At 31.3% G+C, this 11,091-nt stretch overlaps 1 long non-coding RNA gene across 1 annotated transcript in view; it reads left to right on the forward strand.

Annotated features, from left to right (window-relative positions):
• The window catches only part of LOC122272306 (uncharacterized), a 60,750-nt gene extending 58,292 nt beyond the window's left edge, over positions 1-2,458 (forward strand). The window contains exon 5 of the long non-coding RNA XR_015434814.1: positions 2,350-2,458. This is a non-coding gene — a long non-coding RNA (uncharacterized LOC122272306). The remainder of the gene's footprint in view (positions 1-2,349) is intronic.
• Positions 2,459-11,091: the final 8,633 nt, after the last annotated feature.

Raw genomic sequence — 11,091 nt, forward strand, 5'->3', positions numbered from 1 at the left:
TTTGGAAGGAAAAACAACTGGAGAAAAAATATTCGAAGTAATAAATGAATATTTTGAAACAAAGTCCCTTACCTGGGCAAACTGTGTTGCGGTTTGTACTGATGGTACTGCAGCATTAACAGGTTCGAATAAAGGGCTCAGAGGCTTAATTCAGAAGGTGGCACCTCATACGGTATTTAATCACTGTATGATTCATCGGAAAGCTCCTGTTGCAAAAGATATGGATGAAGAGTTGCATAACGTATTACAAGACGCTGTTAGTTCAATTAACAACATTAAATGCAACAGCCACAACAGCCGTCTCTTTTCAATACTTTGCAATGAGATGGGCTCAACGTATGAGAAATTACTGTTACACATCGGCTTTCACGTGGGAAAATACTACGACGGATATTTGATTTGAGAAATGAAGTGTACATGTTCTAAATCGAAAAGAAACATAGATTGGCAAGTTATTATATCAATGAAGTTAGGCTAGGAAAGCTGAGCTATTTAGTTGATATTTTCGAAAAACTTAACGACTTAAATTTGAGCTTGCAGAGTGAGAATTCAACTATCATAACTACAGCCAGTAAAATTCAAGCTTTTAAGAATAAGTTTAGTCTCTGGCAAACAGAACTGAATAAAAACAACACCAACATGTTCCCTTGCTTTAACGATTTTATCAAGGAAAATAATATAGATATATTTACATTTAAAAACATCATTTCCAATCACATTGAAAAGTTAAAGAAAAATTTTTCGAGAAGATTCGAGGATTTTCCTGAAAACGATCTTGGTTGGATTCGTGATCCATTTTCCTTTGACATATGCAGTTCAACGCTTCAAATTAGTGAGAAAGAGCAATTGATAGATTTGATTAGTGATTATACTCTTCGAAATCAATTTAAGACTCAGCCTTGCCAAACATTTTGGCTATCCGTGGAAAAACAATATCCCGTTTTATGCAAGAATGCCATCAGAGTGTTAATACAATTTGCATCAGCGTATTTATGTGAAACTGGATTTAGCAAACTAGTTTCAATAAAAACTAAATACCACTCGCGTTTAAAACCTGAAGATGATATGTGAATTGCAATTAGCAACATACATCCAAACCAGGGTTTCCGCTACGGTAGCTTTTTTCGCAAAATGCGAAAAGACCCCTCAAAAATGCTAAAATTCAACAAAGCATTTTCGCATTTTTGCTAAAGGATTTTACTAAATTCCATTAAAAAAAAGCTTACTGATAGATTGGGAGATTTGGATAAAATCGAAATGTTCAATATATTTATACCTAGCAGGATGCCCCATAGTTCGGAAGAATTACAGCATTATGGTGTAAAGGAAATCCGTTGCATTTTCAATTTGTTTTCGGAATCTCCCAGAAAAGATTTTCAGTTTACAGAAACTGAATTACTTTGTGAATGGGGATTATTTAAACACATCTTAATGCAACGATGTAAAAACGTGTCATTTAATGAATTACTTTTATTTTTATATACCAATGATGTGTCTGAACAGTACCCATTAATAACTTCTGTTAAAGAGTATTCTGCAACAATATCAATGCACACTGTTGACTGTGAAAGGGGCTTTAGCTGTCTTAATTTGATTAAAACTAATATTCGAAACAGGTTGTTAATCAACCATGTAAACAATTTGTTAATGATTAATATTGAGGGCCCTGAAAGTGCATTTAACTTTCAAGAAGCATTTGTAAAATGGGCAAACATGAAAGAAAGGAAGATTGTTAATTATAAACCAAAATGTTTTGATAAATAATAAATGTGTTTTTTTTTGTTATAGGTATTCTTTTTGATATTCTTGTACATTAAGCTATTCTTTGTCAGATAACTTACAGTACTTGTTTGATATAAAGTAATTTTATAAGCCTAATGGCATTTTAGCATTTTGCTAAAACTTTTTTTCAGATTTTAGCTTTTTTGCTAATGAATTTTTAGACTCAGCTTAAACCCTGATCCAAACATCGATGAGATAATTAGAAACTTGCAGCCACATACATCTCATTAAAGGGCAATTTACTGATTTTTGTGTTATACAAAAAGTATTTTCTTAAAATTATAAATAAAATTAATATGAGTCAAATATGATGATGTTTTTATTCGATGAAACGAAAGAAATGCTCGAAATATACATCGTATTTGTGAACATTTATCTCTAGGGGTCGCCAAAAATTTTCTCTCTACGAAAGGGGTCGCGGTCGAAAAAAGTTTGCGCACCACTGACCTAAAGTATTGCACTAAGTATACAAGTTTTGACATTAACGATTTACCCAAGTGTTTTTAATTTTGTGTTAAAAAGCAAATTGTTTTGTGTACTTATACTGAAACTTATAATGTCTTTCAGTACTTGGAATCTTGCGTAACACATTAAAGTACTTAGTTAAAGATTGTGATCCAAACAGTGGGGAACCAGATGATGAAGAAAGCTATGAAGATGAATATGTAGTGAGTATTCTTATTTTTCTTAAAATGATGGCTCAAGGAATTCTATTACAATTGTGTATATTCCTTTTCATTGCAATGATTATGTGTCTATAAGTTTTTCTGTGGGAGTGTCTGAACTAACAATGTATATCTATGCACATAAGTTAAAAATGTAGAAAAAATATGGAAAATACTAAAGATTAATGAAAAGAGAAGAAAAAATATTAGAATAAATTTTTTTTTTAAATCTAAATTCTAAAGGTTTGAATTGGTTAAGAGTCTTTTTAATATTGGGTGAGCATTTTGATTCTGAAATTACAGCCTGATTAATTCGAAGGATTATGAAACAATTTAGTAAAGAAAATGTGAACAGTAGCAAATATGAGAATTAATTTTCAAGCAATTAATACTTTTAACTTAAACAATTTAAATAATTAAAGCAACAGCATACCGAAAACTGCTTTTGTAATATATTAAAATTTTGAATTAAATAATAGTATATTTAAATTTTGAAGTGTAATTAACTTCAAAAAATAAATTACATTGAATTGTGGGAACACCTTTACAATGAAAGTACTACAAAAAATTCTTTAAATCAAATAATCCCCCCCCCCCCGAAAAAAAGAGATGCAGCTGATTCAAGTGTAGAAAAGAAACTTCTTTCAAACTTTAGTATTTTTTTAAATCTAATAAATTAAAAATGCTTTTTCGTTCAAATTTGTAGAAGGCATCAGGCTTAAATTTGCGACTAATCACTTAAATGGTTGTCATATGTTTTTTTTAATTTGTTTTTCCTTTGCTGCTAGGACTGGATATAATTATAAATCTATTCTCTAGATTGTGATATTTTTAAAGATAGTTCTAAGTGTTAATGAAGTTTTTATTGTATATAGATTATTATATTTAAATTATAAAGTTTTAAATTATAATTTTCCATTAACTTTACAAAAAGTAATTTACTGGCAATAAACATATTTCAATTTTACCCATTTACTTTTATGTTTCTTTAAATACAAGTGCTTTTAAAACTTATTAAATATATATTTAGTATATTATGATGAAGTGTTTGTTCTGCCGAGAGTCATTTTTTAATTTCTTTTCATTAAAAAAATCTGATATAAACTACTTTACACTTCACCAGATATGTAATTGACACACTTTAAAATCCAGTAAAATTTCCTCTCCATTCATTAATCCATGCCAAGAAATCATTCACCCATCAAGAAAACTCGTTAAAAAATTTGTGGTTAGCAGAAAAATTAGTAAATTTTTTACCTACAAGCCAAAAAATTACAACAACACACAAGCATTAATCCATGTTACGACACCATTATCACAATGCGCAACAATGAATTTTTTCTAAAACCGTTTTAGTTTATATGATCTCGCAATCACAAGTTTAAACTTTTCCTCAAAATGTTGTCCCGCAGAGGACTGATCGCAAAGACACGGTTCCCAGTAGAACACCAAAGTCGAGCATCACTGGTGGGTGCGCGGTATAGGGTGGTAAGCGGGTGGGTGACCAATTTGATCAGCCTGCGTAGGGACCGAGGATGTGCGGTATCGGTCCTCGTTAAACTGTTCTACCGTAAAGTATTTGACTTCACGCGCAGGTCGTCCGGCAACCAAAGCAGGGGAGCCATCTCCTCTGCAGAGGATCAAAATTGTGATGGCATGTTCTCGGATCATCCTCAGGAATGTTTCCCAGACCTTCGCCAATAGCCCATTGTGCAGCTCTAGTGCGACGTAAAAAAAAGTACCTACCTCAAAAAGTTTTCTTCTCAACCAAAAACTTTCATTACTTCACCCGTACATAAAAAGTAATAGATGAAACTAGCTATGCATAATTTTTCACTATAAATCCACAAGTTCTAAGTACGCCTTCAAATGATTTAGAAAAATCTTCAGCGCAACAAAGCAAACAATCGTTGCTCATTTTCAGACATTCGAATGAGTAGTAGTAGTTGGAAAAGAAGTCATAACTCTTTCGACAATAGTTACGATTTAAATAACTGTAGTAATAGGTTATGAAAAGATATTAAAAATGTACTTTTTGTTATAGGGTCTGTCACAAAAGGAGTCAAATCTGTGGAAGAGTTTGATACGTTAACAACACAAATAAAAATTTAACAAGAAGTGGTCAGAAAAGACTGTTGTATCATATGCAAAATTAATGGTTTACTACATGCAATCCACTCATTTTTACTTATGCAATTAGGAAGTAACTTAAGGTCTGTTGATTTTTGTTCATGTCCATCCATGTTCCAAGAATGCTTAGATCAGGTCCAGGACATCCTACAGCTCCACTTGTCCATCATACTTCTTACTTCACAGCAGTCTGTCAGAGGCACCCATACAATTATAGATAAGAGCAGAAGAAGAAAGGACAAATTCAAGAGCAAGGTGAAAAAATCTTTTTCCTGTTGACAAATTTCAAACAATTAATGTGGCAGCATCTTAACCTGGCCAATGCAGTTCGGGAAAGTGATCATATTGGTTTTACGTTCGCCGAAATTTAGTTTGTGTGACTCGGCCCAGGCTCTAAGTTCATTGAGAATGCGATTGGCCAATTGATCAAATCGATATGAAATAAAGTGCTTAGTTAAAAGAAGATTGTCTGCAAAAGCGATAATTATTCTGAGAATTAATAATCCCTAAAAGAAGCAAAGTTGATAGTTAAAAGCCGATGAAAAACTGTGTTTACCAGGACCAACCAGAGTACAGAGAGACAAACGACGGGCCCTGCGGCACTCCCATATAAATAATCTTTCTGGTGATTGTCTTTCTTCCACAAAGTTGAAAATAAAAGTATATTGTCTGGAAGCTCAATCTTATTCAGTTCGGTTTAGAGAATTGCCCAGTTAAAGCGTAATTAAAGGCATTCTTAATGTACAGAGCCACCCCAATTGTGTTCTTATTTTCCTGCTCGGATGATGTAACAAAGTCTACTAAGCATTGGAGTGTGTCATCCGTCCTCTCCCGGATCAATTAACTTGTATATTCGAGATAATAGACTAGTCTCTTGGCAAGCAATTTGTCGAGAATCTTGCCCCAGACCAAGAGAAGGGAGATGAGCCTGCAGCATTCAGGCAATCTTGGATCTATCTTTAATTTACCAATAAGGGCGACCGTGTTATTTAATTTTCCATTATTTTTTTAAAGTTCCCACTTTCAGACATTTATTGAAGAACTCCAGGTGCCAATGGCGATTGATATAGAAGATATCTCCGAAAATTTCCACCCGACGCCTTACCTGATTATAGAGCTCTGACGGTAGCATAGAGTTAATCCATTGTGAGTGGAGGATCATTATTGCCAAGTTTCCTCACCGGTACATATTTAAAAATCAACCTCCGGAAAATGATGTGACCTAATACTTCAAACAATGCCTCTAGACCTATTCGCAGTTGAATCAACCATCCTGCTTAGTTTGGACCTTGTCTCAAGCACTCTCCATTGACGATCTGATAAATAGAGAAGATAAGTCGATTTCAAACCGTCATTAAAGAAATCTACCGAATCATACTTTTAGAGAATTTTCTTTTACTGTCTTATACTCTATATGTTAGTGATATGATGCAAAAAAATGAACTGTATTAATATATAACAGTAATCTTATTATTGACTAGAAAAGGCTCAATGTTAAATCCCCATTCCTCTTTAGGTTATATTTAATATGAATATGCTAAGCCAGTGTAATTAAAAGATTATTTCGTGTGTGTTTCATTTTTACAACCAAAGAATAACATTTTAGCTGAATAGGAAAGTAATAGTTTTTTTAGACGTATTTAATGAAGTTAGACTTTATTGTGAAATTTAATTTAGAAAAATTTGGTAAAGGGGACAGGTTATGGGGGAAAAATATCTTCGCTGAAAAGAAGTGGTGCACAGGAGTAAGACATGCAATTTCAGTAAGATAATGCTGAAAACAATAGTTAAAATTAGCAATGGTAAATATATCAACTAAATTCAAAGGTAAGTGTAGAAAAATACGATATCTATGTAGAGTTATCGCATGCTAAATTTGCTTACATCAAGTAAATATCATTGCGTGCAAGGATAAACTGAGACATCAATGTTTTGTAAACTGAAGCTTATTTAGCCTGGTTACCTTATATTTAAAAAAACTAGGTTAATTTCAACTCACCGATTTTGAATCACCATCCTGCTTAGTTTGGACCTTGTCTCAAGCACTCTCCATTGACGATCTGATAAATAGAGAAGATAAGTCGATTTCAAACCGTCATTAAAGAAATCTACCGAATCATACTTTTAGAGAATTTTCTTTTACTGTCTTATACTCTATATGTTAGTGATATGATGCAAAAAAATGAACTGTATTAATATATAACAGTAATCTTATTATTGACTAGAAAAGGCTCAATGTTAAATCCCCATTCCTCTTTAGGTTATATTTAATATGAATATGCTAAGCCAGTGTAATTAAAAGATTATTTCGTGTGTGTTTCATTTTTACAACCAAAGAATAACATTTTAGCTGAATAGGAAAGTAATAGTTTTTTTAGACGTATTTAATGAAGTTAGACTTTATTGTGAAATTTAATTTAGAAAAATTTGGTAAAGGGGACAGGTTATGGGGGAAAAATATCTTCGCTGAAAAGAAGTGGTGCACAGGAGTAAGACATGCAATTTCAGTAAGATAATGCTGAAAACAATAGTTAAAATTAGCAATGGTAAATATATCAACTAAATTCAAAGGTAAGTGTAGAAAAATACGATATCTATGTAGAGTTATCGCATGCTAAATTTGCTTACATCAAGTAAATATCATTGCGTGCAAGGATAAACTGAGACATCAGTGTTTTGTAAACTGAAGCTTATTTAGCCTGGTTACCTTATATTTAAAAAAACTAGGTTAATTTCAACTCACCGATTTTTAGTAAATTTTAAAAACGGATTAGTACTAAAATGTATTATTACAAATTCTGTAACAATTCTAATGCTTAAGACAACTGAGGCAAGGGTCTTAGTTACAAAAAGAATTAATTTCACCAATGTCTCGTCTATTTTAATGTCACCAATATTGTATTTTACACTGTTACCCTTTTCAGAGACTGCCTAATTATCTTAGTTTATCCCTGGTAACAAAAAGCAAATGGATTCCAGCAATGATTAAATCAGTAGTAGATAATGTAAACAATAATGTAGACTGAGAAAACCTGACTGAGGAGTCTGGTAAAAATATAAAGGATTCGGTAATAATGAGATCTACTACCTTTGCCCTTGATTACTGATTATACTATCATGGTGCGTAGCGTTTTTTAAGGGTGCTTTTTATTGGGTGTTATTAAAAAGTGCTTAATTTACCCTTTTCGAAAATGAGATTTTTTTTTCCTTTACCATGTCGATTTTCTCCACGCAATGGGCAAAAGCGTGGTTTTCATATTTTTCTATTCAATGTTTTCACATTTTATTCAACCATAATCCATTTCGGCGTACCGTCGGTCCGTAGCGTATGAAAGCGACAATCATTTTACAAGTCTGATAAAATACTTGCGGGATTGCATATGCTGAGCATGGAGCTAGGAGTAAGCGGAGAAGACACTCCCATTGGCCCACTCCTTTCAAGGTGAAGCAACCGCGAGAGTTCGTCGCCATCTTACTTACTGCGTCGTTGTGCGCTAATCATACTTCTTTCTATTTGTAGTTAATCCATGCTTTTTAACGGACCTTGGAGGGCTGTTTTGAAGGGTTCTTAATTTGATTGTCGAGTTTAGTTTGTCGAGTAACTAAAGTGTCGAGTTTAGTCTTTTAAGTTAAATAAGAGATCCATCCATCCAAGCTTTCTCCATTTTTATTTAGCCGTTAGAATTTTCGTATTTCTAACTTTTAGAAAAAACATTTCAACTTGACAGAATTTTTAAAACAAATGGAATTCTTGGTAAGGTTTATATTAGGTCAAGTTCATTTAACAATCACTAAGCACTTTTCAAAACAATTTCAAGAAGATAAAAAAGTTTCTTATCTAGAAATTTAAAATTTATATTACTCTGATAGTTTTAATTCCATAAAGTCAGGTAACTAATTATTTTAAGAAACAGGGGTGATTGTGCTCCGGAAAAAATCCGGATTTCCGGAATTTTCGCTAACAGTGATCTGGAAGTTTCCGGAGATCGAAGGTCCAGACGTTTCAAAATATCATTTATCACAGAAGTTTCTGGAAATCAAATTTTCAAAGGTGGAACTTAAAAACACAGTTTATTTTATTTGTTTGTAAGGGAGAGCCAAAAAGATACTTTATAAGCTTATATTCATGATTAATATTCATTTTTTATCAGTAAATAGTTGTTATAATCATAAACTCAAGAAAGAAAGACATATTTGTAAATTTTAATTACTTCTCCAGGTTATGATAGGTATGTGTAAATAGTATAGGTATGTGTAAAATTTTAAATATATTTTAAGTAAACTAAGAAATATAGGAAAAAACCTTGTTTAAATTTTTTTCAATTTAAACTGTTTTTTTGTTTTTTTTTTAACTCAAGAAATTTTCCGGAATTTTGACTTGGGCTCACAATCACCCCTGAAGAAAAGACAAGAAAAAAAAATATTAGATTGTTATGAATGTGTTGCATTCATGGAGCTAACTCCAAGCTCAATATAGAAATAAATTGAATACCACAATAATGAAATATGTTTATTGTTAAAGAATGATTTCAGAAAGTGAAATACATAAATTTATACAAATTTCTCTTGCTAAAAATAAATCTATACATATGAAGATTTATACTTTGAGAGTTTTATGAATACTTAAATAGGACGTTTTTAATTGCATACGAAGTAAATGAATTTCAAAAAAATTATGTCAAAATGTTAATTAAAAAAAAGGAAAAATATGTTACAGATTAATAAAATATTATCACAGTATTCTAGTGATTATTCAAAAAAAAAAAATTCTTAAACCTGAGCAAATAAGGCACATTAAAAAATCTAGAAACAGATCCTTAAATATTGCTTACTAAGTTTTATATCAAACTTATTATTAAACTTATTATATTTTGTTTATAAATTGAAAATGGCTGTTTTCAAAATTATTAAATTTGAAAGAAAAAAAAAATTGCTTAAGGATTAGAAAATTCTATGCATTAAAAAAAATAATAATAATTATAAATATATATATATATTGAGAGAGAAACATGTTCAATGCTTTCAATGAAGGTACGTACGTTTAATGTATACAACAAAAAGCAACTAACAATTTCCTTAGAAGGGTGCATTGCACTTCCAGAAAAATCCAGAAAAAGATTCTTAAATGTAGAGAAAAATACATTTAATGTTTTCAATGAAGGTATACAACAAAAACATTTAGAAAAAAAAACTTTAACTTAGAGAATTTTTAAAACAAAAGTAGATGTATTTCATTTTACAATCGCTATGCATTTATCAATACAAATTCAAAAATATAATTAAATTTATTAAGAATTGTAAAATTTCAACCACCCTAAGTTCAAACTTATTATACTAGTAAAGGTAGATAAACTTATTATGTTAAGAAAAATTAGAATTTAAAGAACAAGCTCTGAGCGGTTAAGAATATGTCACATCCATGGAGCTAACTCATAGCTCAATATAGAAAATAAAATTGAATACCACAACATTGAAAGATGTTTCTTGTTAAAAAAAGAATTTCAGAAAGTGCAATACATAATTTATGTTCATTTCTCTTGCTAAAAATTAGTCTATACAAATCCATATTAATATACCTAAATAATTTATACTATGAGAATTTTATGAATACTTAAAATATGACACTTTTAATTGCTTACTAAGTAAATTAGTTTAAAAAATTTTTGGTCAAAATATTTCTAAAAACAAATAAAAATTAGAGATTGAGAAAATATTATCACAGTATTCTAGTGACTAACTCAAAATATCTTAGCCCCGAGAGCAATAAACAATTTCTTTAAAAAGGTTTGACTTCACAAATCCTTAAATATATGAAAATGAGAATGATAAAATGAGGTAAGATTGGAATGTGAGTGCTGCTACTTTAAATGTTATAGTCAAACCCCGCTATAGTAAACACGGCTTATTGTGAACTCCCGGATATAGTGAACGAAATGATCGGTTCCGTGCCATGCTATACACGTATAATGTTATTTTTAGTGGATATAGTGAACCAAGAAAGTGAGGAAGTTGGATATAATGAACTTTTTTCTGTCTTCGACTGATTCTCCCCCCCCCCCATTTTCTTTGTAATAATTATGAAATTTCTTCTTCAAAATAAATACATATACCGATTTTTAAAACCATCTATAGAAACTACTTTTATGTGCTCGAATGGCAGGTTAGACAGGTTCAAAAAGCGGAATAACAGAAATTCAGGAAAAATTTTCTGAGAGTCGGGAAGTGTTTCCATATCTGATGTTGAGGATTGCTCATCAGCTAAAGATTACTAATTTTTATTCGAACGCGAGACGAAGAGTGATGAAAAATAGCACATTTTTTGCTACTACATAATATTTTTCAGTCATTTATATGAATATAATGCAATAAAAGGAAGGAGTTTGGGAACCATTAGTGAAATTGCCTGCGTAACGGATATAGTGAACTCTCGGTTATAGTGAACCGAAATTTCGGTCCCTTGAAGGTTCACTATAGCGGGGTTTGACTGTATATATTCTCTATAAATAGGAAATTG

Source organism: Parasteatoda tepidariorum, chromosome 6 (assembly GCF_982258835.1).
Source record: "Parasteatoda tepidariorum strain Cologne lab strain chromosome 6, Ptep-v5.0, whole genome shotgun sequence".
Lineage (NCBI taxonomy): Eukaryota > Metazoa > Arthropoda > Arachnida > Araneae > Theridiidae > Parasteatoda > Parasteatoda tepidariorum.